Source organism: Sus scrofa, chromosome 7 (assembly GCF_000003025.6).
Source record: "Sus scrofa isolate TJ Tabasco breed Duroc chromosome 7, Sscrofa11.1, whole genome shotgun sequence".
Classification (NCBI taxonomy): Eukaryota; Metazoa; Chordata; class Mammalia; order Artiodactyla; family Suidae; genus Sus; species Sus scrofa.
This window is the reverse complement of record NC_010449.5, coordinates 42146611-42162569: the sequence shown is the minus strand read 5'-3', so window position 1 is coordinate 42162569 and position 15959 is coordinate 42146611. Positions and strand designations below refer to the sequence as shown.

Sequence of the window (15959 nt, the reverse complement as noted above, 5' to 3'; positions counted from 1 at the left end):
TGAATGTTACCATAGTAGGCATTTTGTATTTACTGTATGAGTAAATGAATGAGAGTTAATAAGATATTAAACATTGAAAGGTAATTCTATTACCCCTTCTTATTTGTTTTTATTATTATTTTTTTACAGCTCCACCTGCAGCAAATCAGAGCGGCAGCTGAGTCCTATGCCACAGCCACAGCAATGCCGGATCTGAGCTACATCTGCCACCTAGGCTGTGACTTGTGACAACACTGGATCCTTAACCCACTGAGTGAGGCCAGGGATGGAACCTGCATCCTAATGGATACGATGTCAGGTTCTTAACCTGCTGAGCCACAACGGGAATTCCCTATTACCCCTTCTAAATTGAATTACCTATTTACTCTTTGCACACTCACCCATTTCAGAGCCGTAGGAGGATATTCCTCCACCTTAGAATTCTCTTCTTCCTCTTACCTAACCACGTGCCTCCCTCTCTTTAAAACTCATTCTGTTCAAAAAGATTAAATCAACTCACTTTAATAAAAACTTTTAAAATAATAATAAAAAATAAAACAAAAAGATTTTTCTTTCTCTCTTTGACCAGCCTTACCCACTAACTACATAAAACCACACAATGGAATTTCCGTCATGGCTCAGTGGTTAACAAATCTGACTAGGAACCATGAGGTTGCAGGTTCGATCCCTGGCCTCGCTCAGTAGGTTAAGGATCCAGCGTTGCCATGAGCTGTGGTGTAGGTCACAGATGCAGCTTGGATCCCGCATTGCTGTGGCTGTGGTTTAGGCCGGCGGCTACAGTTCCAGTTCCGATTCGACCCCTAGCCTGGAAACCTCCATATGCCGTGGGTGTGGCCCAAGAAAAGACAAAAGACAAATAAATAAATAAATAAATAAAACAAACCACACAACATTAACTTTCTGCACTGTCCCTAACTCCTAGGCTTAGCTGTGAATTTCAACAGTGAAGATCAAACAAGTCTTCCTCTCTATTCTTCCTTTGAAATTGAAAGTTGCCCAGAAAAGACATATATTTTTTACTTCCATTATATCTCCTCATACCCCTACTTTTGAAAGCCGTGGCTATTTTTCACTCAGTAAACACTGTTAGACTGACTCAAGCTGGGACACAATTCTTGCATTTTCATTTAACAAGATATAGACACAGCAGCCAATCTGGTTCTATGTTCATGAATAGTGTACGAAGAATGATCGTCTGAGCTACATCTTTCTAAATGCAAACATGATATTTAACATCGGATTTGGAACGTTATTGTAAATTTGGATTGTAACTCTGACCCTTTTAGACCCTTTTAGAAGCCCCCTAAAAGACATTTAAGTGTCTGAGTTGAGGTTCTTATTTTATTTTGTAAGATACACCATGGATTATTAAATATATATAAAGCCCTCTCTAACTACTATGTGTGAGAAGGTTGGTACATGGGAAATAAGAAGCTCTTCAGAAAGGGAGAAATCTCATTAGGAACCAATGGGTCAGTAAATATCCAAAGAGGGTCCCATCCCTGTGGCTAGAAGGTCTTAAAACATTGTAGGAAGTAAAACGTCAGCATCCATGGAGCCCAGCACAAGCTTAGATCAGTGAGCCCATCTTCCTAATGTGACAGATAAGGAAACTTCAACCTAGAGAAGTTTTGCGTCTCTTTCCATGATGAGGTTAGGTGAAGTTTGGGTAGTTCATAGTAGTTCTCAAAATGAGTTTATAAGCAGTGACAAGAACCTCTCTTCAATGTCGCCCTGGAACACACACTGAGAAAAGTGTCATATCATGAAGCTGAGTCACATCTAGTGCAGTCTTCCAACAACCGTGAATTTTGTACAGAGCTCAAGATGGACAGACTTCCAGCAGATTCAGATCCTCCTTGGGGTAAGCTCTAGTGTAGTTTAATAGCAGCAACAAGAATTTTCACCAGGCTGCCTCTGTGTAGACATGCAAAGACAACCAATTTGTGCAAAGCTAATTAGACCTAGCTTTCAAATGCAAAGAAATGCTGTATTATTGACAGAGGATGATATTGAATTCTAGGGAAAGAAAAAAAAATCAGCCGCGAAGAATAGTAAATGCCCTTTGAATTGACAGTTTGGTTTTATTTTACTTTGAGTAATGAGTTACTTTGATTAGTGTGTAGGGAAGGAAATGTCCTTTGATTAGCGCTGAAGGAAGAAAACAGACTCCCTCCTGTCCTGGTTCTACAATTGCTTATCTGTATAATTTCATTGATCCGTTCAACCTTGTCCCACCTCCACTCCACACATGCATGTGCTCTGTGCGTGCACACACACACACCTTACCTTCAAATACCTCTCAGGACTTAGTAATGCTAAATCAAGGGTAATAACCAAGCACAATGGTTGCTAAGTATATACATATATTTACATTGTAATATATTATATTGTAAATATATATATATTTACATTGACAACCAATAAACTCAATGGAAGAAGCAATTTAAAAATAATGATAGGGGAGTTCTCTCGTGGCTCAGTGGTTAATGAATCCGACTAGAAACCTTGAGGTTTTGGGTTCAATCTCTGGCTTCGCCCAGTGGGTTGGGGATCCGGCGTTGCTGGGAGCTGTGGGGTAGGTCGCAGATGCGGCTCCGATCCCGCGTTGCTGCAGCTCCGATTGGACCCCTAGCCTGGAAACCTCCATATGCCACAGGCGAGGCCCTCAAAAGACAAAAGACAAAAAAAAAAATAAAAATAAAAATAAAAATAATGATAGGTATGCAAACATTTTACTTTTAATATAATTTTGACTATATATATTATTTTACTCACTCATATTTGTAATGCATTATAATGCATTTTATTCCTTGAGCACAAGTTAAGTGATGCTACAGGGAGACAGTCCAGAAACATAATGATAGAAGGATGACATCATAAGGACAAAATGGCTCATGAAGCCTCCGAGTAGTTTTGTGCACGAACCAGCTGCCAGTATTTCAATTCCCTATTAAGACTTACTTTTTGCAATACAGCTAGACAGGTGGAAGAAGACTCTCGGAGCTTAGCAAAACCTTGCATACGATAGAAAACACAGATTACAGAAGCATGAACTTTTCTTCATAGCTTCCTGGTGGTTCCGAGTTCTTAGCAAATATGTCTGATTCTTCTTAGAGAGAAGGTTTATTTCCGGGAGGGCCAGCCTGAGGGCCAATGCTGTGCAACCCCAGCTTGGTTCAAGATAATTTCCAAAGGTTGAGATAAAGGGGTGGGTGTGAACATATTTACACTGTATTCCATTCCAGCGCGATGACTCAGAATTCAGAAGGTTGGTGCTTCAGCCACCCACAGCAGGTTTTCCAGGCAAGTACAAATATTTTAATCCTGATGCTACAATTAATTGAACATCCGAGACAACACCTGGAACCCATACTGCTTCCTAACTGCCCACCGGCTACAGAGCCAGGGGAGGGGAGGAAGGGGAGGGGTCAAGAATCTGGCCTGTTTGCTTTGTAATAGGACAGAGAAAAACACAAAATGCAAAAGAGAAAAAAGGAGGGCTGGAGGCAGAGGATATTGCTTGTTTTCTCAGCATGTTGATAAAATATTTGCCAAGATCAAAAGCAGGAGATATAGAAATGAAACACTACTGTAGGAAGCTTAGATGCAAATTCAGCTCGCAAAGTATAAAAATTTGGCATCACTGCTAAACATATAATAAGTATTGTATCTAATAAATATGTGCGGGTTCACTGTCGCCTTTTTGTTCGGTTTTCCTGCCCTTCATCAATTTGTTATTAATTTGGGACCTAAGATCTCTAAGGGAAGCTTATTATTGTTTAAAAATAATATGATAACTGATTGGGCAATTTGTGGGCTATTTCTTAGGGAAAATGAGGAAAGCAAGCCAAAGTTATCCAGTTAGAGAAAATCCAAAGAAATTACATTTGCCTTTGAATTGCTTCCCCCTTTTTTCCTCTTGCTGTAGTTCTGGGAAGGGAGAGTCAACGTGATCTAATTGTAAATGATGGGAATTTGATATGCTGGTTAATGATTAGCCACGGGTAGGGAGGGTTTGCCAGGCTTATTCAGACCCGAAGCATTTCTAGACAAGAAGTAGTAATCGCCAGAGCCAAGGAGTCTGATGATTGGGGGAAATTCCTCCTCTTTAATTGGATGCAAGGCATAATAATATTTAATGTAGGAAAGACATTTAAGAAGTGAATTGCTTCTATGTACCTGTCCCTTTGTTTATTTCCTTTGTAGGAAACATTACTGTTTTTAATCTTTAGAGAGGTGAGAAAAGCCAGTCTGGGGATAGCTTTGGTTAAACTAGAAGTGTGTGGTTCTGGAATGTTACCTCCTATTATTATTTTTTAAAATAAATGTCATCTCCCTTCTAATGACTAATTGCAATAGTAAATATTTTGTAAGGTAGCCTCAATGTTTCAGTATTTCCTATTAAAGATGAAAGGCACAGTTTTCTAAATTCTGTTTCTTTCTTTAGGTTAAAAAAATTTTTTTTCTAAAACCTCTGCCCTAAATTTCTAAAAACATTAAAGGTGGGAGTTCCGATCATGGCTCAGTGGTTAACGAACCCGACTAGTGTCCATGAGGACACAGGTTCGATCCCTGGCCTTGCTCAGTGAGTTAAGGATCCTGCATTTTCGTGAGCTGTGGTGTAGGTCACAGCTCCAATCATTCATTGCTGTGGCTGTGGCGTAGGCCAGCAGCTACAGCTCTGATTTGACCCCTGGCCCGGGAACCTCCAAATGCTGCGGGTGTGGCCCTAAAGAGACAAAACACACACACACACACACACACACACACACACACACACAAAAAATGTGTTTTATAGTTTTTTCACAAAACTTAGGAAAGATTTGAGTTGTAGAAATAAAATGCCTTGAGTGCAGAGAACTATACTCAAAAACTTGTAATAACCTATAATAAAAAAGAATCTGAGGAGTTCCCTCTGTGGTACAGTGGGTTAAGAATTGACTGCAGCAGCTTGGGTCACTGCAGAGGCATGAGTTTGATCTCCATTCTGGCACAGTGGGTTCCAATGATCCACATTCAGTCTCTGGCCTGGGAACTTCCATATGCCACAAGTATGGCCATTAAAAAAAAAAAATCTGGAAAAGAATATTTTAACTGAATCACTTTGCTGTACATTTGAAACTAACACAACACTGTGAATGAACCAAACTTCAATCAAAAATAATAATAAAATTGTGATGATCATTATACAACTATTAATGTAATAACATTCATTGAATTAAAAACTTAAATAATAATAATAATATAATAAAATGCCTTGAGGTTTGTTGCTAATCAGACCTCAGAGCAAGACCTTGGCCTACATCATTAAAATTTTTTTTCCCTTATTTTGATTACATTTTTGAATAATGTTTTGCTTTTTGGCATAGTAAAGACATTTAGGTATTTGAAAATGATTTTGCTGGTAGCCAATAGTGGTCGTATTTGGGATAAAGTTGGATACATTTTTGTGTGTAATGGGATGAAATAGGTTTTGTCCACGGATGCTTATGTTTTAATTGATCTCAAGGGATTGTTGAGTCCGTTTCAATAAGGAATGGATGTCATCTAATTTGTGGTTTCTTCACATTGCTATGAAGGATATCCTTATCTCTTAAATTTTACAGTAGATTTGCCCCTCAAGAGATACTTAAGTTAAAACCATTCATTTGTGCACCAGTCAGACCTCATTTTTCAGATACCACTGATTTCAGACTTATCATTCTTTACCCACAATTAAATCGGCTCTTTTATAATGGCATGGATAATTGACCAGAAATCCACATTGTAAATAAGAATTTAGGATGACTATTAAAGATAACAAAATCTTCTTCCTTACCTTCCACCAACCAATCCATATTCATAATAAGTGAGACTTTAGGAGTTCCTGTCGTGGCGCAGTGGTTAACGAATCCGACTAGGAACCATGAGGTTGCGGGTTCAATCCCTGCCCTTGCTCAGTGGGTTAACGATCCAGCGTTGCCGTGAGCTGTGGTGTAGGTTGCAGACGCGGCTCGGATCCCTAGTTGCTGTGGCTCTGGCATAGGCTGGCAGCTACAGCTCCGATTCGACCCCTAGCCTGGGAAACTCCATATGCCGCGGGAGCGGCCCAAGAAATAGCAAAAAAAAAAAGACAAAAAAAAAAAAAAGTGAGACTTTATTTTAAAAATTTATTGACTGCATTATTTACTAAAAGAATGAAGTTGGACCCTTACCTTACACCATAAATCAAATTAACTGAAAATGGATCAAAGACCTAAATACATGACCTGAAACTAGTAGTAGTATCCATGAAGATGCAGGTTCAATCCCTGGCCTCACTTGGTGGGTTAAGGATCCAGCGTTGTCATGAGCTGTGGTGTAGGTTGCAGACGCAGCTTTGTTCTGGTGTTGCTGTGGCTGTGGTGCAGGCCAGAGGCTGCATCTCTGATTCAACCCCTAGTCTGGGAACTTCCATATGCCTTGGCCCTAAAAAGACAAATAAATAAATAAATAAGAAGAAGAAGAAAAAGAAGAAGAAAAAGAATACTATAGGGGGAAAGCTTCCTGGCGTCAGATTCGATGATGGTTTCTTGGATACGATACCCAAAGAACAGGGAATGAAAGAAAAATCGATAAATTAGACTTTACAAAAATTAAAAATGTCTGTGGATCAAAGGGGATTATAAAGAGAGTGAAAAGGCAACACAGAGAATGGGAGAGAATATTTACAAGTCACATATCTGATAAAGGCTTAATATCCAGAGTATATAAAGAACTCACTCTTAACCAATCAATTACAAAATTATGGATTAACTGACTAAAGATGGGCAAAGGACTTGATATTTCCTCAAAGATGATATACAAATGGCCAATAAGCACACGAAAAAATGCTCAAAATCACTAACCACTAGAGAAATGCAAATCAAACCCACCATATGATACCACCCCATCTCCATTAGGATGGCTATTATAAACAATAACAATAACAACAGAAAATAACAAGTGTTGACAAGGAGGTGGAAAAATTTCATCCCTGGGCATAGCTGATGGGAATGCAAAATGGTCCAATCACTGGAAAACAGTATGGTGGTTCCTTGAATAATTAAACATAGCATTACTATATGATCCAGCAAGTCCACTTCTGGGTATAAACCCCAAAGAACTGACAGAAGAGACTGGAATAGATAGTTGTACACCAAGGTTCATAAGAGCGTTTTTCAAAACAGCCAAAAGGTGGCAATAAGTGTCCATCCGTGGACATACACGGATGGTTTACACATGCAATGAAATATCATTCAGCTTTAAAATTGGATGAAATTCTGACACGTGCTACAGCATGGATGATCCTTTAAAACCCTCCGTTAAGTGAAATAAGCTGATACAAAAGAACACATGTTGTATGATTCCACTAATAGTCAAATTTACAGAGAGGAGAGTAGAATAGTGGTTACCAGGTGTTGGGAAGTCTGGGGATAGTGGCAGGGGGAGGTGATGGGAGCTGTGAATGGGTACAGAGTTTCAGTTTGGGACGATGAAAAAATTCTGGAGCAGGATGGTTGCCCAATCATGTAATGCCATGGAACTCTACACTTGAAAATTGTTGAAGTGGTAAGTGTTTTTTATGCACATTTTACCACAATTAAAAAATCCCTTTATTTACATACTCTTAATTTAGATTCCCTAAAAACAGATGCCATGGGACTAGGTTTTAAGAGGAAGTGGTTTATGTGGGATCCCAAGAAATACTGGTGAGTGGGGGGGAAAGGTGAGGAAGAAAAGGGCCACTAAGATGGTCCATGTCACCAAACCAGTGACCACTGTGAACAACTGAGACTTAATCCAGCTGGGAGTTCTGGGATCCAGTAGATCCCAGCGCTAACACCCGAGGATGAAGGAAATGAGATATTGCTCTGCTGTTCCCATCAGTTATTTTTTATGGGCTCCTACCCAGATATCTAAGTCCTTGGAGCCAAGTGTGACAGAATGGACTTCAGGGTCCAGAGAAAGTCCTTGGGCAAAGGGACTCTAATGCTAACAGTTGGGTATGAGGCTGAGGCACTGACAGCCTTTGCCTCAATATATTAGATCAGACACTTTTTCTTTTTTTCCTTCCTTCTTCCTTCCATCCTTCTCCCCTTCCATCCTTCCTCCCTTCCTTCCCTCCTTCCTTCCTTCCTCCCTCCCTCCCTCTCTCTCTCTCTCTCTTTCCCAACTGGATGGCATTACTTAAAATTGAAAGAGATTTCTAGATTAGGCAGATCCTGAATAACATGCCAAAGGACTTGACGGATGTAAAGTCTATATTAGGCATTACATCAACCCCTTCCTGTGAGTGTCTGGCTCTAAACCGTCTACTCCACAGCATCCTCAGGTTTGGTCCAAGTCTTCACTTCTCAATCTGCTCCTCATCCCCTGCCCTAGTAAACAAACAAACAACAACAACAAAACAAAACACAGAACAAGCTTTCTTTTCTGCAGAAGGAAAACTTGGACCAAAACTTGTACCAAGGTATTGGGTCTATTTGTTTTCTTCCAATATACCCAATACCTTGTAATAATCTATAAAGGGATTTATCCTGGAAAAATATCAAATCTCTATGCTATACACCTGAAACTAACACAATATTATAAATTAACTATACTTCAATAAAAATAGAGAAAAGAGGAGTTCCCACCATGGTGCAGTGGGTTCAGAATCCAACTGCAGAGGCTCAGGTTGCTGGAGTGGCTCAGGTTGCTGTGGAGGCACAGGTTTGATTCCTGGCTCTGGTTGCCGTGGAGGCATGGGTTCAATCCTCAGTCTGGCAGAGTGGGTTAAGGGATCCAGTGTTGCTGCTCCTGTGCTGAAGGTTGCAGCTGCATATTGGATTCATTCCCTGGCCTGGAAACTTCCATATGCTGCAGGTGCAGCCATAAAAGAAAAAGAAAAATCTGTTTTCTTATGAATGTAATAAAATCTCATTTGGCTATTTTCATATCCCCAAACTGCTACACGTACCTGCAGTTTTTCCTTGTAAGTTTTATATACACAAAGGAAGTGGGGAGGAATGGGAGGCAAAGATAATGGAGAAATCCCTTGGAGAACAAGACCTGGGCAGAACTTTCAAGAACAAAGCAAAACGGTAGCTCCGAGTAGTGAGAATCATCAAAGCTTAATTTCATTTCCATTTCACGGAATACCAGGGACAACTCTCACTGGGAGACTATTGGGGAATTGTTTGAAACTTTGCAACATTCTCTTTGTTTGGTGTTTTGACCCCTTTCCTGTTTCCTGTTATAAACCAAACCTAACCAAACAAAAAGTCCTTGGAAAAATCTAAAAAAAGGTTATGTGGTTTCAAGGCGGCGGTCACTCGGGGTGACACACATTTTTCTCATGCATAGGACACTGGAAGGGCTAATGTCCTCTTGTTGACACTTGAAAATGAAGCTGATGGCCCCGCCCTGATGAGATGGGAAGGAAACAAGAGCCAACCCAGCTTTTTAACTTTGACTTCCGCTACAGTTTAGCACTCTGCCTTGGAGCTGATGAAATCCCGCTACCTGGGGGAGCAGGAAAACTAGAAGACAGTCTTTTGGCAAACTAAGCTGAAACAAAACATTCCCTGTGGCGATTCAACCTAGCTCCGATTCCCAGGTCCGATTCAACCCCTAGCCTGGTTTTAAATGGGATAGTCAGGTTCCAAAGTACTGACAGCAAAATTACAGCTTAAATAGGTTTTGTGGTCTTAAGACATAATGACTTACCATTTTTCACTTTGGGGACCAAACCCATTTCCTTGTCAGGAAATTCCTCAGCTGGAAGATTTAGTGAGGCCAAAAGTTAATGTTAACCATTGAAGAGATTTTGCTTTCACTTACCTGCCTGGCTTGTATCACTTACCTGCCTGGCTTGTATTCTTAGATTTATATGTGCATAGGTTTATACATGCCCTTTCTGAGGTAGGAACTCTTGATATTAAAATATATTATATGACGGAGTTCCCATAGTGGCACAACAGAAACGAATCCAGCTAAGATCCATGACGACGCAGGTTCGATCCACGGCCTTGCTCAGTGGGTTGGAGATCCAGCTTCGCCAGGAGCTGTGCTGTAGGAGGCAGATATGGCTCGGATCCCGCATTGCTGTGGCTATGGCATAGGCCAGCAGCTGCAGCTCCGATTCAACCCCTAGCCTGGGTGTGGCCCTAAAAAGCAAAAAAAAAAAAAAAAAAAAAAAAAAGGATATTTTATGAGCTGTCGAGCCATGAAAAGACCTGAAGGAAACTTAAATGCATATTACTAACCAAAAGAAGCCCATGTGACAAGGCTACATACTGCATGCTTCCCACTAAACAACATCCTGGAAAAGGCAAAATTATGACAACAGTAAGTATATCACTGGTTGGCAGGAGTTATAAAGGGAGGGGAGATGAACATGCAGATCACAGAGATTTTTTTAGGGCAGCAAAACTACCCTGTCTTGATACTTGAACGGTGGGTCCACATCATTGCACATTTGAACAAACCCATAATATGCACAAGAGCAAGAGTGAACCCTAATGTAAAATGAGGACTTCGGGTGATAACAGTATGGCAATGAGGTTCATCATTTGCAACAAATGTAAGGCTGTGGTGGGGGATGCTGCCTTGGGGGGGGGGGTGGATGCAGGTGTGAAAACACAGGGTATGAGGGGAATCTCTGTACTTTCTGCTTAATATCACTGTGAACCTAAAAGTGCTCTAAAAAATAAAGTCTACTTTTAAAAATATTTGCTGTATGTTCAGCTACTGTATGTTCAGGTACTTAAACCTATACAGGTGCTTTTCTTCTCAGGGCCCAAGAGGATCGTCTTGGGTGGATGCTGCCACCTGGTGGCCAGTATGGGAAGCTTTAAAAAGGTGAGACTGCTTTCTTCCTCTCTCTCAGAGGGAGGCAGGGGGAACTTAAACCAGGCATTCTTTTAGGTCCTTACTAAAAGCTCAACAAATCCCACCAAAGTGCTTTAAATATAGTAAACACCGAGTAATCACAGGTACAGAGAATAGATTGGTGGTTTCCAGAGGCAGGTGTGTGGGGTGAACAAATGGGGTGAGGAATGTCAAAAGATACACAATTTCAGTTACAAAAGGAATGTCCTGAGGATGCAAAGTACAGCATGGTGACTCCATTTAATGATACTGTATTTCATATTTGAAAGTTGCTAAGAGAGAAGATCTTAAAAGTTCTCTTGCAAGACTGATGTTTTTATGGTGATGGGTGTTAACTAGACTTATTATGGTGATCATTTTGCCATATATACAAATAACCAATCATTATACTTGAAGCTAATATAATATGTCAATTAGACCTCAATTAAAAACACTCAATTAAAGAAAGAGTTCTAGGGGTTCCTGAAGTGGTGCAGTGGAAACAAATCCTACTAGGAACCATGAGGTCGCGGGTTTGATCCCTCATCTCGCTCAGTGGGTTGAGGATCCAGCATTGCCCTGAGCTGTGGTGTAGTTCCCAGATGCAGCTTGGATATGGCATTGCTGTGGCTGTGGTGTAGGCCAGCAGCTGTAGCTCCAATTGGACCCATAGCCTGGGAACCTCCATATGCCGTGGGTGTAGCCATAAAAAACAAACAAAAAAAAAAGGCTCCATTTTATTTAGAATATCCCATTACAAAGGAAATTAAAAGTGATGGATTTTTCTTTTCTCTTGCTTTTTTAGAGCCACGCCTGAGGCATATGGAAGTTCCCAGGCTAGGAGGTGAATCTGAACTGCAGCCACCAGTCTACGCCACAGCCATACCAGATCTGAGCTGCATCTGTGACCTATACCACAGCTCTCAGCAACTCCACTGAACGAGGCCAGGGATCGAATCCACATCTGCATGGATACAAGTCAGGTTCCTAACCCGCTGAGCTGCAATAGGAACTCCGGAGGTTTTCTTTTTTGTTTTCTAGGTTTTTTTTTTGTTTGTTTGTTTGTTTGTTTTTTGGCTGCACCCATGGCATGCAAAAATTGCCAGACTGAGGATCAAACCTGAGCCATAACTGAACCAGAGCCACAGCAGTGATGTCTCTAGGTTCTTAACCGGCTGAGCCACAAGGGAACTCCAAACATGATGGATTTTTATTTACAAAGTCATCTTGGGTTAGTGTATATCCAGATGCCTATTAAAGCTCAAAGAGTTAAAATCTTTGAAAGGCTTTTAAACAGGATATATGATTCCATTTTGGGTACTCTATTATCTGCCACTAATCCACATGTCTATTTTTGCCAAGAGGTCTAACCTTAGGGCTTCATTATATTCTCAGAACTGGAGTATCTGCAGAAAGTTAGCTTTTTAAAACATGAAGTTTGTAGCAGACACACGATTAAGGACATAACTAAATCTCTTAAGATAACAATGTTTGGATGGTTCTACGTCCTCCAGAATCTCTTATCTGATTTAAGCTCCTTAGTGAATCAAAAATATTTGTTCTAAGGTAGACAACAAGCTTGGAAATTTTCAACAGATGGGATCCTAAATAGCTCCGGGATACTTTGGATTATGTGAAACAAAACAAAACAAAATCAAAAATAGCTGCGATCTTCCCAGGGTTTTATACAATTATAAAAGAAATGATTAAATGCTTAGTTATGGGTTTCTGCCTAACCCTGTTTACAGAAATACTTCTAAGATCAGCCCTTGTTATGGCCAAGATATTATATACCTATGACTCAAGTATTATGCCCAAAGCTCTTGATTTCAGTTTGATAGCAGGGGTAAAAAGTGTTCTTTGTGATTGTAGCTCTTTATAGACATCCCTCTTGCTGAAACCACCAAACCATCCCTCGTGCTTCTGCATCTGCTCCTCCTCCTTGATTAAGTTGTGTCTATGATTTGGGAAGATGGGGAAGCAGAGAATTGTGCTGCCTCTGCTCTGTCCCCAGTAACAGCTTAGAGACACACACAAAGGATCTCTGTCCTAGATGGAGTTTTATGATATTGTACCTTATGTCTGCTGTGCTCCATGCAATCTAAGAAAACACACTTGTGTTGATCTTAGGAACATGCTGTCAAACCCCCACACTTTGCAATAATATGTCCTCTTATGACCTAGCAGAAGCAAATCCGACTAGGAACCACGAGGTTGAGGGTTCGATCCCTGGCCTCGCTCAGTGGGTTAAGGATCCAGCATTGCCGTGAGCTGTGGGGTAGGTCACAGGCATGGCTCAGATCCTTCGTTGCTGTGGCTGCTGTGGTGTAGGCCGGCGGCTTTAGCTCCAATTAGACCCCTAGCCTGGGAACCTCCATATGCCATGGGTGCAGCCTTAAAAAGCAAAAAAAAAAAAAAAGCCCTCTACTCTGCAGCCATGTGACCAAGGAATATTTGCAAATCCTCTGATAGAGTAATTGATAATTGATGTGAGACATCCTTAAGTATCTTGGACTTGGCTTTGTCTTCTGCTGAGCTCCTAGTTGGGACCACAAGAGAAAGTACTTCATCAGATCCTTTATGACCTGCAGTGAACTGGTCCTTAGCAATGAGGACTGAGTAAGTAACATCAATCAGAAAGCTAAGTATTTTCGTTCTTTTTTTTTTTTTTTTCCTTTTCATAGCCACACCCGTGGCAGAAGGAAGTTCTCTGGCTAGGGGTCGAATCAGAGGTGCTGCTGCCTGCCTGCACCACAGTTATGGGAACACCAGATCCAAGCCGCATCTGTGACCTATGCCATAGCTGGCAGCAACCCACTGAGTGAGACCGGGGATTGAAAACACTATGTCGGGTTCTTAACCCACTGAGCCACAGTGAGAACTCCCTTTCCCAATTTTCTAACAGCAACTAGAAAGATCTTCCTAAAATACAATTTATCACTCCCCCGGTTAAACTCTTTGTACAGTCCCTTCTTTGCCCTCTAAATGAACACCGACTCAGCAGCCTTAGTTCTCACTGCCATGTCCTTCCGCCCCATTTTTACCTGGCTAGGTCCTATTTCATTTTAAGGGTTGAATTTGTTTATTATTTCCATTGGGAAACCTTCCAGGAAGTCTTCAGACCAGGTCATCTGCTCCTTGACTCTCACAGCTCCTTGTGCATGTCCTTATTTTTTATTAACTTGTCTGTCTCCTTCATTCAGTTCCTTGATAGAGGGAAGTGTGTCTGGTTCAGCCCTGGAATACCGGTGCCTCCTAGGCGTTCTGCAAATAGTAGCTGAATGAACGAAGGAACCAATCCACCCGAGGCAAAATCATCAGCATGAAGTCGTTAGTGTAGGTGTGTGTATCCTACAGCCACAGAATGAAATATAAAATTGGAAAATTGAAGCGTCCGGGACCCTGAGGAACAGAATCGTGAGCCCTTGATGGCGAGGTTGGATGCGTGTTGTATTGAGAAAGTATTGTAATCGCGGGAGGAGGGATCCAGACGGGAGGAGGGATCCAGACGATGGAGGAGTAAGCGAGGCGCTCACTTTCTCTCACAAACGCATCAGTAAAAACCCCATCTACATGTAGAAGGAGTCGTACAGAATATCTCAGGAACGCTGTCAGAAGACCTGAAGCCTCCCCAAAGGGCAAGAAACCCTGCACATAACTGGGTAGAACAAAAGGAAAATAAAAAACGGGAGAGAGAGTGGAGGAATCAGGATGGGACTAGCACGCCCGAGAGGGAGCTGCGAAAGAGGGCAGGAACCCACAGTGTGGGAAGCCACCTGACCGATGGGGAGATCAGCAGAGACGAAGGAAGCTCAAAGTCTCGGAGAAAAAGGCAGCAGCTGGATTAAAGAGGGCAGAGCAGAGTGAGAGCTGCACAGACCCTCTGTACCACCTCCCAGGACACCACAGCCTGAGTCACTCGGGTGGCGACTGGGCGCTAAGAAAGCTTTGGAATTGTGGATAAAAAAAATGTCACCTGTCTAAAGTATTATGTATAGAATGGATAAACAACAAAGTCTGACTGTATAGCACAGGGAAGTAACTATGGGTTTTATTTTATCATAATATCCTGTGATAAAACCATAATGGAAAAGAATATTAAAAAAAAAAAAAAAGAATGGGAGTTCCCATTGTGGTGCAGCAGAAATGAATCTGACTAGGACCCTTGAGGTTGTGGGTTCAGTCCCTGGCCTCACTCAGTGGGTTAAGGATCTGGCATTGCCGTGAGCTGTGGTGCAGGTCGCAAAAGCAGCTTGGATCTGATGTGGCTGTGGCTGTGGCTGGCATCTGTACCTCTGATTGGACCCCTAGCCTGGAAGCCTCCATATGCTGTGGGTGAGTCCCTAAAAAGCAAAACAAACAAACAAAAAAACACAAACAAAAAAAAGTAAAACAAGAAAAATATCACCTGCCATATCCGTAAACAAAAGATGTTGTGGCCTTCAAGCCTTCAGCCATGGCAACCACCCCTGACTATGAGCCTGAGGGGATTCAGGATGGAAAAAAACAGAGGAGATTGGCTGTACAAAGTTAAGGTTCATGTCATAGGAATGATGTCAATGAGCCCAGCCTCTCGCATCTTCCCCGTACAGAAATGCGCTAAATTCATTAACTTGAGGTTTTCTTTCATTGACAGTAGTATTTTGATGTTCCGACTACCTGGGTTTCATTGTAAAAAACTCCTGTTTACCCTGGTTCCTTCTCTACTTCTTTGGAGCAGTCCTTCAGAGCAGAGAGGCAGTCTCCTGGGTTTAAGTACTTAGCAAGTCCGTGGAATAAAACATAATATGCAACTTTTAGGTTGTGCTCTTTTTTTTTTTCCCAGTCATCTGAACAAAGCACATAAAAGGGCAAGGTGATTAATTCATTCATTAACAAAGAAATAACGTGGGCTGACCAGGTGCCAGGCCTTGAGAGGGCTTCAGGTATCCTGATATTCTAAGCTGATTAAGGCCTAGTGACAGTTCTGTCTTTTCTAGGGCCACTCCTGTGGCATATGGAGGTTCCCAGGCTGGGGGTCTAATCGGGGCTGTAGCTGCCGGCCTACGGCAGAACCAAAGCAACACAGGATCCAAGCGGCGTCTGCGACCCACACCACAGCTCAA

General features: G+C 41.6%; 1 long non-coding RNA gene across 1 annotated transcript; it reads left to right on the top strand.

The window, feature by feature from the left end:
* Positions 10672-14824, top strand: LOC102163474. Its single transcript, XR_002345753.1, has 2 exons — positions 10672-10845; positions 14058-14824. It is a non-coding gene; the product is annotated as an uncharacterized LOC102163474 (long non-coding RNA).